This window comes from Otolemur garnettii, unplaced genomic scaffold (assembly GCF_000181295.1).
Source record: "Otolemur garnettii isolate 467f Iridium unplaced genomic scaffold, OtoGar3 scaffold00134, whole genome shotgun sequence".
NCBI lineage: Eukaryota > Metazoa > Chordata > Mammalia > Primates > Galagidae > Otolemur > Otolemur garnettii.
In genome coordinates, this window is record NW_003852529.1 from 1,645,962 (window position 1) to 1,660,529 (window position 14,568).

Consider the following 14,568-nt stretch of genomic DNA (forward strand, 5'->3'; position numbering starts at 1 on the left):
AGGAGTTGGAGGTTGCTGTGAGCTGTAATGCCATGGCACTCTGCCCAGGGGGACAGCTTGAGGCTCTGTCTCAAAAAAAAAAAAAGAAAAAGAAATAATAGAAGTTATGGAAAACAGTATAAATTGGAATTAGAAAAACTCAAACAACACAACTGGAAAAAAGGAAAACTTGAAAAGAGGTGACAACTCAGAAAGAAATTTAAATAGAAGAGAAAACTAAAGAAGTGGAGACTGAAACTGAAAGGAACGTAAGAGCAAATAAATGCTACAAATGATGCCTTAAGACAAACAGACTAAGGGAAATAGGAAAATTGTTTAAATCAGAAAAGAAATGTTAAGACCAAAAAAAAAAGGCTGAGGAAAAATTATAGATATGGAAAATAGGCAAACAAGGTCCAAGATCCACATAATAGAAATCTCAGGAGAAAATCAAAGCAACAGAGCAAAATAACAAGAATATACTTCAAGAAAAGTCTCAGGTCAGGTGGAGTGGCTCACCCCTGCAATCCCAGCACTCCAGGAGGCCAGAGCAGGTGGATCCCCTGAGCTCAGGAGTGCGAGGCCAGCCTGAGCAAGAGTGAGACCCTGGCTGTTGTGTTGTGGGGGGCACCTGTTGTCCCAGCTACTCGGGAGGCTGAGGCAAGGGGATCACTTGAACCCAAGAGTTTGAGGTTGCTGTGAACTATGACACCATGGTACTTTACCAAGGGTGACAAAGTGAGACTCAAAAAAAAAAGAAAGAAAATTCTCCTGAAAATGTCTTAAAATACAACAAACTCCCCCCCAAAAGAGAGAACTTTAAGTATTATATACAGGTATATTGGTGTGAAGGCAGCTGTAAGAACAAAAACTCAAAAGTTCTCAAAACTGAGCAGCGCCTATGGCTCAAAAGGAGTAGGGTGCTGGCCCCATATGCTGGGTGCGGGTTCAAACCCAGACCCAGTCAAAAACTGCAAAAAAAAAAAAAGTTCTCAATACCAAAATATCAGCTAACACCAAAAAAGACCAACAGTTTTCAATGTGCTATGACACACCCCACCACCACCACATCCTTCTAAGACTCCCAAATCCCCTTCTCTATAGAGTTGGTTCCTGGTAGGCATAACGGTCTTTTCAAAAGATTTGTGGTGTGTAAGTGAGGTGAAACCATTCTTCCCTAGAGATCAACACAGCCAATGCAACAACTTCTGCCCCACAAGGGGGCAACCCTAGGCTCTGCCCTGCACTCCCAACCGCCAACTTCATGGTGACGAAAGGTGGTGCCTTCTGGACCTCTCGGTGACTCCTGGCTTTCCCGAGGCTCCAGGGCTTCAGGTGAATGTGAGCAATGACTAGACCTAGGCTTAGCTCCCCTACACCCACAGATCTCTACAGTAAGTCCCTATTTCTAGAACACATGTGGTGGCTCCATTTTCCCATGCAGACTCAGGTGGATAGTCTTTTTTTTTTTTTGAGATAGAGTCTCACTCCGTCACAGCTCACAGCAACCTCAGACTCTTGTCTCAGCCTCCCGAGTAACTGGGACACCACAACGCACAGCAGCTAACTTTTCTATTTTTAGTAGAGACAGGGTCTCCCTCTTGCTCAGGCTGGTCTTGAACTCCTGAGCTCAGGAGAGCCACCCACCTCAGCCTCCCAAAGTGCTGCGATTACAGGCAATAGTCTTTTTAAATAACAGAAGTGGGATCTGGGAGAAGAAAACCGCACAGAGGAGACTGTGAACCATAATTATGAAACCTCCCTTTACAAATCAATAAAGGAATATGAGGTGAAAACTGGGCTAAGAGCTAAGAGACTAAAAGGCACAGGCCTAGTAAAAATAACGCTGATGACCAGCTACTGTCTCCTGGTTTGCTGGATAATAACTGGTCACTGACCCCTCTGGCTTCTTTGTAATTACTGCCCTGAAGTCACATAGCCATTGGTCATAAAGACCCTTCCCTTTCTCTGTAGATAACAGCACCTTTTCAAAACCTAAAGGTAATTTCTGAGATATCTTCCAGGCCCCAGTTCAAATTCCACTGTGGCCCCACAGTCAGCATAGCAGCTTATGAGTTCAAGCAATTAACCGGGTTTGGCTCTGATCTGTGTCACAGGAGGCTCAGCAGGTCTTTGCATCCACTGTGGTTATTTCCCTGGTTTTTGGAAGGCAGAGTGGAGCACACACTCTCAGCAACTGGCTGGATCAGCGGAGTAGCTGCTGTAGTAGAAATGGCCTGGTGGGCTTGGCGCCTGTGGCTCAAGTGACTAAGGCGCCAGCCACATACACCTAAAGTGGTGGGTTCGAATCCAGCCCAGGCCCACCAAATAACAATGACAGCTGCAACCAAAAATAGCTGGGCGTTGTGGCAGGCGCCTGTGGTCCTAGCTACTTGGGAGGCTGAGGCAGGAGACTTGCTTGAGCCTAGGAGTTGGAGCTTGCTGTGAGCTGTGATGCCATGGCACTCTACCCAGGGGGAGAGCTTGAGGCTCTGTCTCAAAAAAAAAAGAAATGGCCTGGTGGACACCATCTGAACTGCCACTCTCCTAAAAGAGAAAACTGAGTCATATTGTAAACTTCATCAAGCAGTGACACCAATTTTATATGTTCTTTGGATGTATCTTCACTGAGCAACTCAACACAACTCCCAATACCTAGCAAATTAGTTTTTTCTCTGTAACCATTATTTAAGAACAAAAGGCCAAGCACAGTGGCTCATGCCTGTAATCCTAGTACTTTGGGAGGTGGAGGCAGGTGGATCACTTGAGCTCAGGAGTTCAAGACCAGTCTGACCAAGAGCGAGACTCCATCTCTAGAACTAGCTGAGCATTGTGGCAGACACCTGTAATCCCAGCTACTCAAGAGACAAGAGGATTGTCAAGAGTGAGCCTAAGAGTTTGAGGTTGCTGTAAGCTATAATACCACAGCACTCTACTGATGGCAACAGGCTAAGACTCTGTCTTAAATAAATAAATAAATAAATAAATATGAGATGTTGGCTCCACCTAGCAGTGACAGCAGCACACCTTTGCCATCTTACAAGGGGCCTATCCACGCTCCTGCCCTATATCATAGCCACATCTGGGGACCATAATTACCTCACCATCCCACAAGGTAACACACCGCTCCACCAGGCAACTTGGACCCAACGAACAACAAGTAATAAATGTGCTAGAAATCTTGGTAAGGCTCATGCGTGTCAGTGGGTAGGACGTGAACCCAACAAAATGCCTAACATCTCAGCAACATTCCCAGGGGTACAGTGGTCTGGGACATGTTGAGATGTCCCCTCTCAGAGGAAGACCAGGTGCTGCACCAGGCATCTCCTGTTACTAAGAAAGCAGCAGGACATTTAGTGGGGCTCTTCAGATTTTGGATGCAACATAAGATCACTACCTTGAAGTACTCCCCTTGGCCATCTGGTGACTGTAGTGATACTCGGTGACAAGTTATGGAGCACTTTTTCTAGGCTGAGTTCTGGGACTTAATTGTCTGACCTCGTCTACCTCATCTAGGTGTGCCCTTCTAGCTGACGTACTGGTAGCCTGTGAAGCTGCCGGTGTGAGCAGGGCCAGGAACGAGAGAAGGCTCTACACAGCGCTCAGGCTGGTCTGCCAGCCGCTGTACCACTTGGCCCAATCAAACCAGCAGATCCAGTGGCCCAGTGAGGTGTCTGGGGCAAGCAAGGATTCCCAATGAAGCCTTTGACAGGCAGGTCACAGAAAAGACTGTGAGCATTTTAGAGCAAAGTCATATTCTCTTCTGAGGATAACTGTTCCCCTTTTGAAGAACAGCTTCTGGCTCACCCTTAGGCCCCAATAGAGACTAAACATGTGACCCTGGGTCACAAAGTTACCACGTGATCTGAGCTGCCCATCTTTAACCCAATAAGTTACAGGTTTAGGTGTGTGTCATGATCACCAGGACACACAAGCTCAGACTTGAGCGGATCCTGAAGGCCCAAGTCATCGCACAAGCAAATGGGTCAGACGGCCACGCACCCACAGTCTGCAAGTGAGCTCATGGCAGGCAGGAAGTTGAGTGAGGAAGAAGAGCTTCAGGCCTGTTTTATGTGTGGTTCTGCTGGCACCATCTTAGAGTGGACAGCTGCAGCTCTCCAGCTTCAGGAAGGGGTGACCCTGAAGTGTCTGGGGACAGAATTCCAAACAGTGTACTCGGCGTTCATTTTGCATAGGAGAGAGGATCAGAGCTGTGGATGAACATGGACTCATTAGCAGGGATTTGGAAGGAACAATATTGGATGATTGGGTCCAAGGTCTGGGGAAGAGGCATGAGGACGAATCTCTCTTAATGGGCACAAGTGGACAAATCCACGGTTGTGTCTCATGTAACTGTTCACCAGAGGCCAGCTCATGGAGGTGGCTCTGGAGACACATGTGGACCAGATGACTTGTTCCAAGGATCTGGCTCAGCCAATTTCTCTAGCTGTCCCGTTTTACATGGGCTCAGCAACGTGAGCTCCCGCTCACCAAGGAGGACAGGTCTGCAGCCACTGTTGAGATGCTGAGAGCCCACAGGACCAGCCAGCCACTTCAGGGCAGGTTGGTTACACCGGACCACTCCCATCATAACAGAGACAGTAGCTGGACTTTCCTGGAGTTGTCAGTTGCTCTGAATAAGGATTTGTCTTCCCTGACAACAATGCTTCTGCCAAAACTGCCATCCATGGGCTTACACTTTTTTATTTTTTGGCACAGAGTCTTACTCTGTCACCCTGGGTAGAGTGCCATGGCATCAGCCTAGCTCACAGCAATCTCAAACTCCTGAGGCTCAAGTGATCCTCCTGCCTCAGCCTCTTGAGGAGCTGGGATTACAGGCATCTGCCACCACGCCCGGCTAGTTTTTCTATTTTTAGTAGAGATGGGATCTCGCTTTTGTTCAGGCTGCTCTTGAACAAAAGAAAGCAGTCTGAGCTCAAGCAATCCACCTTCCTCAGCCTCTCAGAGTGCTGGGATTATAGGCATGAGCCACTGCACATGGCCAGCAGATCATTATTGTATTGAAGACAACATTGCTTCTGGTCAAGAGCTCAGTTTTCTACAAATAAAACACACCAGCAGATTTATGCCCACTAAATTCTCCATCTTGCCAAGTTCCCGTCACCCTAAGCAGAGCGCTTTTGAACAGAAGGATGCCCTTTCCTTGGCTGGGTGATGATGGGCTGTGGGCCTGCAGAATGCAGTAGGGACTCTGAACCAGCCACCACTGAGCCAGCAGGCAAGGGAGGAGGCAGGGTAGTGGGACAACTGGGTCTGACTCCACAGGGACCAGGTCACTATGGGGAGACCTATGCCTGGAAGCCAGGAGACTGTCTGAGGCACCCTTAACACTTCCCTGTCCTGTGGTGAAAATTTATGGGAAGACAGGCACAGTGGCTCCCAACTGTAATCCTAGCACTCTGGAAGGCTTGAGGTAGATGAGTCACCTAAGCTCAGGAGTTTAAAACTGGCCTGAGCAAGAGTGAGACCCTATCTCTACTAAAAATAGAAAAAAACTAGCTGGACATCGAGGCAGTTACTTGGGAGGCTGAGGTAAGAGGATTGCTTAAACACAAGAGTTTGAGGTGAGCTATGATGACTCCACAGCACTCTACCTAGCAGAATAAGACTCTTTCTCAAAAAAAAAAAAAAATTATGGGAAACTACAGGAACCCCAAAAGAGGAAGTCCCCCTAATGGCAAAGACCTTTCAGAAATGAAGGTTTGGGTCAAATGAGGGAGGATATTCTCATAATTCTTTCCTTCCCTGTCTCACATCCCCAATTACCTGTAGTGCTTCTTGGGGGTCACCACTCAAAAAAATTCCTGTATTCCACCCCCCCCAAAAAAAATTTAAGTCTAGTTGAAGGAACATAATCACACCAAGTTACAAAGGGGCAGCTTGTGCTGGCCAGCTATTGGCCCCATTACATCCTCCTTCTGCTGGAAATGGTGCTCCCTGGCTCCCTCCCTCCCTCCCATGAATTACAGGGTTAGAGCACATCATGGAGAATGGGCAGTGAGGTTTGCAAGGTGAGTAAGGTGGGGGCTCTCATTCCCAGGAGGCCAGACTCCCCACATGGCCCCTCCCAGGCCTCTGCAGCTTCTGTGCCGGTGTGGGCGCTGGCCAGGCACCGTAACCATTCCTCTGCCCCACCCACACTCCTATTGACCACTATTTCCCTAATAGTGTGATGTGTCTGTTTCCTGGGTGGGGCAAAGGAGGAGGGAGGAAGAAGAGGCAGAGACACTAAGAGGCACCAGTAATTGAAAGGAGCATGTCAACCAGCGGGGGTGAGCCTGGTGGGGCACCTGAGTCACACACACAGAGGACAAAAAGAAGGAAAGAAAGAAATTTGAACACCAACTGGATATTTAATGATTTTTAGACAACTATCATTCGCTATTTTTAGGCATGAAAATGCAACTGTGAACTTGTTAAAGGCTGCTCATTGTTCAGTCTCCTGCTGAGATGGTCCAATGACATGACGTCTTGGGTTTGCTTCCGGCAGGGGTGGGCGCAGGGAGCATGGACCAAGCCTGGCCTCAAGGCTGACCCTGGGGCTGGAGGTGGGCCGGCGGGAGGTGCCCCAACACAAGGGTCGGGGGTGTGCACACAGCAGTCACCCACACTGAGGAAAGAGCTGCAGTGGAGCTCAGGCTCCAGCGGGGGTCTTGGTGGGAGTGCCAGAGGCCTACACAGGGCAGAGGCCAGGGGAAGGGGGAGAAGTGGGCACTGTTGAGTAATATCCGGGCATCCGGGAAGTGGGGCGTTGTCCAGTGGGCCGAGAGCCTCAAACTAGAGAGGGGGGACACAGGAGCAATCTGAACTCAGGCTTTGGGAGACAGCTCTGCACCTGGCATTTGTCCCCCCCCTCCTGCTCTCTAGCCATACCTTTCTCACCTCAGGGCCTTTGCACATGCTGTTCTGGATCCTGGAGTGCTTCTCTGAGGACTCAGAGGGCAGCTGCCTTCTCACTCTCCATCTTCAGCTCTCAGTTCAGGTACCGTCTCTGTGGAAAGAGCTTCCCACCTACCCTTGCTAAACTGGCCTGGTGCCCACCTCCCCACCCCTCACGCATCAGTTTCCTTTTGCTGCTCTAACAAACCACCACCAACTTAGTGGCTCAGAACAATACAAATATATTCTCTTACCAGTTCTACAGATCAGAAGTTAAAATCAAGGTGTCAGCAGGGCTGGCTCCTTCTGGAGATTCTAAGGGACTATCCACTTCCTCGTCTTTTCCAGTTTCTAGAAGCTGCCTATGTTCCTTCGCTTGGGGCCCCCTTCCTCACATCACTCTCTGACTGCTCACTCTGATATTCTCTGTAGTATAAGGACCTTGGGGCCCACTTGGACATTCCAGGACAATGTCTTCAGCTCAAGATCTTTCATCTCATCTGCAGAGTCTCTTTGGCCATAGAAAGTCACAAAATCTCAGGATCCGGGGATCAGGTCACCTCCTGTCCCTCCCCTTCCCACCATATAAGTTCCTGTCACTCCATCTGTTTGGCTCCCTCACTGCACTGACTCCAGGTTGGAATTCTTGTGTTCATTTGTTTCCATTTATCACCTGCTCCACCTGCTCCATGTCTGGTTCCTCTGTGGTTCTTTTCCTGGCATTAACATGTTGGTTCATGTGTTCAATGAAGATAAAAATGAACAGATGGGTGAAGGGCTGGATGGTTTTGTGGGTGGTTGAGTGGAAGGATGGATAGATGGGTGGATGAGTGGATAGGTGGATGGGTGGGTGGATGGATGGGTGGATGGATGAGTGGATGGGTGGATGGATGGATGGATGGGTAGGTGAATGAGTGGATGGATGGGTAGCTGGATGAGTGGATGTACAGCAAGGTAGATGGATGAGTGGATGGATGGATATAGATAAATGGGTGGGTAGGTGAATAGATGGGTGGATGGATGAGTGGATGGGTGGGTAGTTGGATGAGTGGATGGATGGCAAGGTGGATGGATAAGTGGATGGATGGGTAGGTGAAAGGATGGGTGGATGGATGGGTAGATGGATGGGTAGATGGATGGGTAGATGGATGGGTAGGTGGATGGAAGGATGGGTGGGTAGATGGATGGAAGGATGGGTGGATGTGCCAGTAGGTAGATGAATGGATAGATAGACAGGTGGACAAATGAATGAATGAATAGCCTCCCACAAGCAGGACAGACTTCTCAGATTCCCAAGATGCACCTTCTATCACAGAGGGACCCAGCCTAGCTGGAGAGGGGAACAGAAAGGGGAAGAGAGGTTCCACTCATCCTTCACTATCAGGAAAGCCAGCTAGACCTTGGAGAGATCACTTTATCTCAAGAGTTGAAACAAGAGGGCCTCAGAGGTTCCTGGAAAATCTTAGCTCTGTAAGAGTTGAGTCAAACAGAAGGGAGAGGTGGCTGGAGCATGCTCCCCAGAAGAGCCAGCCACCATAGAAAGGAATGAAGCACTCACGTGTGCCCACCTCTCCCCATCACTACGCTGTCGCCTCCTCAGGGAGGCCATCCAGATCTCTGTGGCCCCCTGTGTGCCTTCTTAGTTGAAGGTACAGTTTTACATGTGTTTCGTTTGATTCCAGTCTGCCTCCCAGCTTGACGTCAGCTCTGAAGGCAAGGACCTTACCTGTCCTGTTCATCAGCATGGAGCACAGGGCCTGGCACCCAGCAGGTGCTTAGTAAATACTTGTAGTGTGCAAGGATGGTGTCAGAGGCCCTGCTGCCTTGCTGGCTGCAGAGGGGTCCCAGAGGGCTGGTCTACGCTGGTCCCATCATCAAGGGAGCAGTAATGCAAGTGTGGCCCACAGGCAGACCTGGCAGGAAGAGATCTCTGCCCAGAACTGGCCTCTTCCTCTCAGACCCCCCAACAGAGGAAGGTCAGATCCGGACCCTTGGGAGCGGGCCTGGGGAGGAGCATAGGACCACTGAATCTGTTTGTGAGGCTCCTGGCAGGGACAACTAAAAACAAAGTTCCTTTCTAGTAGGAGGGGCAGGGAGGACACCTGATGGCAGGAGTGGCTATCCAGAGCATGAAGACAGAAAGTGAAGGCCAGAAGCCTCCCCGTCTCCAGATCACCAGAGCCCTGAGCCTGGTGGAGGGAGGAAGGGGTGAAGAGAGGGCGGGGAGGAGTGATGCCAGCGAGCCACCAAGCCAGGGCAGAGAGTTCTGAGATTTGAGAAGAATTTTCCCACCCAGGATCTGATCTTTCCCTTACTGTGACTCTGTGAGTCATTATTTTTTTTGTCCCAGGCTAATGTGCAGTGGTTGAGGCTCACCGCAACCTCAAATTCCTGAGTTCAAACCATCCTCCAGCTTCAGCCTCCCAAGTAGCTGGAACTACAAGGTATGTGCCATCGTGCCTAGTTAATTTTTCAATTTTTTGTAGAGATGGTCTCACTACATTGTTCAGGCTGGTCTCAAACTCCTGACCTCAAGCTATCCTCCCATCTTGGCCTCAGAAAGTGCTGGGATTATACTTGGGAGGCTGAGGCAGGAGGATCACTTGAGCCCAGGCGTTTGAGGTTGCTGTGAGCTATGATGAATGGCACTCTACCTGAGTGACAGAGTGAGATTCTGTCTCAGAAAAAAAAAAAAAAAAGGGCTGTGCACCTATAGCTCAGAGGTTAGAGCGCCAGCCCTGTGCACAGGGGGTGGAGGGTTCAAACCTGGTCAGGGCCTGCTAAACAAAACAAAACAAAAACAAGTGCTGATATTACAGGCATGAGCCACCATGCCCAACATGAGTCATTATATTTTCAAACTTGACAGATGAGAAAATCAAGGCTGAAGGTGGGAAACTAAATTACCCGAATTTCACCCAAGATTGGAGGCAACCACTGTCATTCTTTCTAACTGTGCCTTTGGAAGCTCAGCCTCTGGCCCATCCCCCAGCCCAGCCCACCCCTCTGTGAGGACCAGGATGGCTGCTGCGGACTGAATATTTGTGCACTGACCTGGGAATGCATATTTACAAACCTAATCCCTGGTGTGTGAGAGGTGGGTCCTTTGGGAGGTGATTAGGTCATAAGGGTGGCGTTCTCCTGAATGGGATTAGTGTCCTTTATAAAAGGGGCCCCATGCAGCTCCCTGCCCCTTCCACCCTGTGAGAACACAGCAAGAAGACAGCTGTCTCTGAACCAAGAATCAGGTCCTCACCAGACACTAGATCTGTCGGTGCCTTGATCCTGGACTTCCAGCCTCCAGGACAGTGAGAATGTCGTTTAGAGGCCCCCAGTCTGTGCTGTTGTGTTACAGCAGCCCCAACAGACCAAGACATCAGCAGTGGGACTCCACAAACTCAGGCAGAGAGCGAGCTTCCCAAACACAAGCACCTCTCACTTATTTTGAGAGAAACAAATTTCCATACCAAATAAGGCGGTGGACCTCAGAGCCTCTGCCCACTTCGCACAATTCCTTTTAAGTGTCCAAACGCAATTACACTTGGAACTTGTCTGTATTCGGCCTCCCCCGGCCTCCCATGTAAACAAGCAGCCCAGCTGGGCCCCAGCTGGCTGCCCTGGGAGAGGAGGGGACGGGTCATCACCCTGCCTGCTGCCTGCTGCCTGCCAGCCTCCCTCTCAGCCTCGGGTGTGGCCCATGAGCCTCCAGCATCTCAGAACCCTCTGACCTCCCCGGAAAAAAGACCCCAGGAGGCAGCTGGGCTGGGTTGTACAGGGAATGATCTGAGACTCCCTCCTGCCAAGGTTTACACTTGGGCTGGACGAGGAGGAGGCGTAGAGCTCTCAGGGGCGGGGCAGGGGGTCTCTTGAGGGTGCCTACGGAGGCACACCTCCCCCAGTCTGGGTACCGTTTGTTCCTGCAGGGAAAGCTCAGAATTCCATTGGGCTTCCTGGACCGTGAGAAAGTTGGCCCAGGGCAGGAGAGGGCCACCCCACACTGTCCTCACAGCCACCCCATTGGGTCCAACCCTCACAGCCTTGGGCCGGGTGCCCTGGGCACTAACCCGTTCCAGGACTCCTAGGGCTCGAGGTGGGTGGGGGCCTGACTCATCTCCACCGAGCCGCGCTCACACCAGCAACATAGCTGCTGATTTCTCCGTGCACTGAGCGTTGTGATTTTCCACTTGCGCCATCTGATTACTATTAGGGTTGGGAAAAGGGAATTCCTGGCTCCAAAAGCCCTTGGGGGCCCTCGACAGATTCCAGGTGGGAGGGAGAGTGGGGTGCCTCCTGGGTGGTGTCGCCTGCCTTTCAGCCAATTCTGCACCACCCCTGCAAGGATCCCTCACCCCACTGCCGCTGCCCCGACTTCCCTGCATCAACCCCTCTCAGTAATTGAAACAATGGGGTGGGGACCAGCCAGCCTGCCAGCAAATGCATACGGGGAGCAGAACAAAAGTGCCAGGCAAGTGCACAGCCCAGTGCTCCCTCTCCTGGGCAGCCTGGCCTAGCAGCAGAATTCGGGGGAGATTAACAGCTGGACTCGGGCTGCAGTGCTCGGGCCAGCCTGACGTCACCAGGCAGAGAGATGAGTTCCCAGTGGGGCTCTGGGGGGGCTCCAGCAGAGCGGGGCATTCCTTCCCGAAGCCTCATCCCTGCTCAGCGCCTCCTCCTTCTCTCCCCACCCCCTCCTGCCGGGCCTGGAATTGGGTTTGGGGCGGATTCTGCTTCCAAAGCCATCTCCTCCAGCAGGCGAGGGCTCGTCCTCCACTCTGAGCTCGCATTTTCCGAGGCTCCAGGCAGTGCTCAACGCTGGCTTGCTGCCCTGGTGGGTCGGCTGGAGGCAGGAGCTACTGGAGTAGCCCTCCACAGAGGAGAGACTCAGCGGATCAGGACAGCAGCAGGTAGCTCCGAGGGGCCCAAGGGGCCTGGGTGGGTGTTCTGGGAAGCGGGGCTGCAGGGTGAGGGCCAGGAAGGAAAGGAAAATGAAGTGGACACCATCAGGGCTGGCAGCTCCCAGAAATTCCAAGGTTCCAGGAGGGAGCCCTGAGCCCCTGGAGCTGCTGTCACCCAGAGAAGGACTTCCTCCACCACTCCGGAGGCTCCAGGGCTTCCAGAGACATGAGGGAACTTGGAGAGCCCCCTTCCTGTGGCAGGTCCTGACACCCAACTGGCCTCAACCCTGGCCCAAGCCATTCTCCACTTCCAGCCCCTACTCTTTCTTCCTGGGGGTGGGGGCTCCCCCTCCGCCCTTCCCCCAGCCTGGCTGGCTGTCCAAGCATGCTTTGTGGAAGGACCAAAGGGGAACACCCAGCGGGCAGTGTCCCAAGCTCAGGGAGACAGCACACACAGACTTCCCTGAGTGCTGAGCCCCAGCTGGGGACAGCTGAGGGGCAGGTCCACAGTGGGGGGAGGAGGGGGAGGGCACTGAAGGGTCAGTCACTAGAGGGTGGGCAGCTGCAGTCTTACCTTCTCCCAGGCCTCAGTTCCCCAGTGCCAGAATGAGGAAACACAGGCTCTATCAGGCTCTGCATCAGGAAGGCGACAGACCCCTCTGATGGCCAGTGCCTGTAGGCCCAGCCCAGGCAGTGGCCAGGACAGAGGAGAGGGACTGGGTCATGGGGTGGAGTGAAAGAGGAGGGGCTTTATGAGGGCAGGCTGGGAGACAGACAGTTGGCCTGGCCATCCCAGGGTGCTTGTGGGGGGACATCAGCCATGAGCTGAGCTGGGGTCAGCTTTAGTGGAAACTAGTTCTGTCCCAGCCCAGATCCCACCCAGAAGAACACAGGCACTCACACATCCCACACACATGTTACACACATGTTCTTTAATATGGCTCATCTGGGGTCCACTTGGCTTCTAGAGCTCTCTATGCATGAGTAATATTACAGGCAGGGACACTCCACAATGACCAAGTGAGAATGGTGAACTGGGAGCTCCTGGACCCCTTGCCCACCTGCAGCCAGGAGACCCCTCCACAGCTCTTGGGGCACCAGTTGGCCAGCTGGGGTCAACCCTGGTCAGCCGGGGTGAGAGGGTAAGGTTATCCTGAGTCAGGATATCCTGGAGGCCACCCAGATCTAGGGGGTGGTGGGTGTCTGGAGGGGCCACCAATAGTGGGTGCCCAGGGCCAGGAAGGATGAGGATAGGCTGGTAGGTCTGGGGTTGCAAGTACAAGACAGCGGGACAGCACGGGCAAGCCTAGTGGCCCAACTAGAGGCAGTTGCGCAGGTCCCAAAGGCCCAAGGGAGCAAGGTGGCCAAGTGGGCGAGAGTCTGGGAGCGTCCCCCTCAGAGATGCCCTGGAGCGACTACCTCTGGGAGATTAAGGGTTAAAGAGGGGGCGGGCCACCTGAGCGGACAGGCACCCTTTTCAGTCAATGGCGGGTGCGGCGGCACGACCGCACACCGCCCCTGGGCGGGAGGAGGAGGTGGCGGGTGGGTGTGCATGGTGTGGCGTGGCGGGGTGGACCGCCCGGCGCTGGCGGGGTGGACCGCCCGGCGCTGGCGCAGAGGAAAGAATTTCGGGGGAGTTGAGGCGAGTAGGTTGCCCAGCGCTCCCTCCAGGGAGGAGAGGGGCCCAGGAGCCTGCGGCAAGGCCCTCTCCACTCACCGCCTCAGTTTCCCCGCCTGCACTGCAGGGAGGAATAAGTGCTTGCCTGTGGGGGCAGAGCTCAGTCTGGGGGAAAAGGATTCAGTTCCAGGCGGGTGGACCAGTGTCTGGCTGGGTCGCCCCCTGCCCGCGTTCCCTTTCCCCACCTGGGAGCCAGAGCCCCTCCTGGACAGCCCCTCAGACGTGCCTTTTTCTTCTCTCTGCAGCTGTTCTGGTCTTGACAACACACAAGCCTGCACAGCTGCAGCCTGTTTGCAGGTATGGGTGTGCCCCTGGACAGGGAACCTCGCACCCCTTTCCGAAGGGGAATGGGAATGCCTGCCTCACAGCTGGTGATGAGGACCACACCAATGATGGTGTAGCCTGGCACAGAGCCCAGCTGGCATTTGTTGACCCTAGGTTAGCGGTGGTGACAGTGATGCTGCTGACCACACTGTCCTGCCTCCCAGGCACCTGTAGGGAGAGACACAAACCTTACCACATGATAAACACAGGCCCAGCCAGAGGCCTCCTCCTCCAGGAAGTCCTCCCTGACAGGATCGCTGCTGCCCTGCTCCCCTGCTGGGACTGATTGCTAGGAACCCTTGTCCCTCACCAGCTGGACACAAAGGAGGTGCCTAGGAAATGAGCATAGGTAAATTTGTATCTCCAGAAGCAGTCTGGCTCCAGAAATCTTGCAGACTGAGCAAGAATGGGAAAGGAGAGGACTTCTTTTCCAGTGAGGGGCAGTAGGGCTCCAGAGAGTTAACATGGGTCCCAATGAGGGGACCACAGGCAGGAGGGGACTGTGCCCAAAGAAGTGACCTGCTCCTGAGTTGCAACTGAACAGTCTCACAAAGACCGTGGCCCTGAGGGCCTCTAAGGCGAGCTGCAGGCCTGGAAAGCCCTGGGGATGGGGCTCTGGGAGATGGAGAGGTGGAGAGCAGCTGTCAGTGGGACCCTGCTGCCCTCGTCTCCTCTCCCTCTCTCTCTCTCTCTCTCTCTCTCTCTCTCTCTCAGCTTTTGCCAGGTGGGTGTGCAGGCTGGTGAGCAGGCTGGTGAGCTGTCAGCAGGAGTCCATACTGGCCAGGCCTGGAG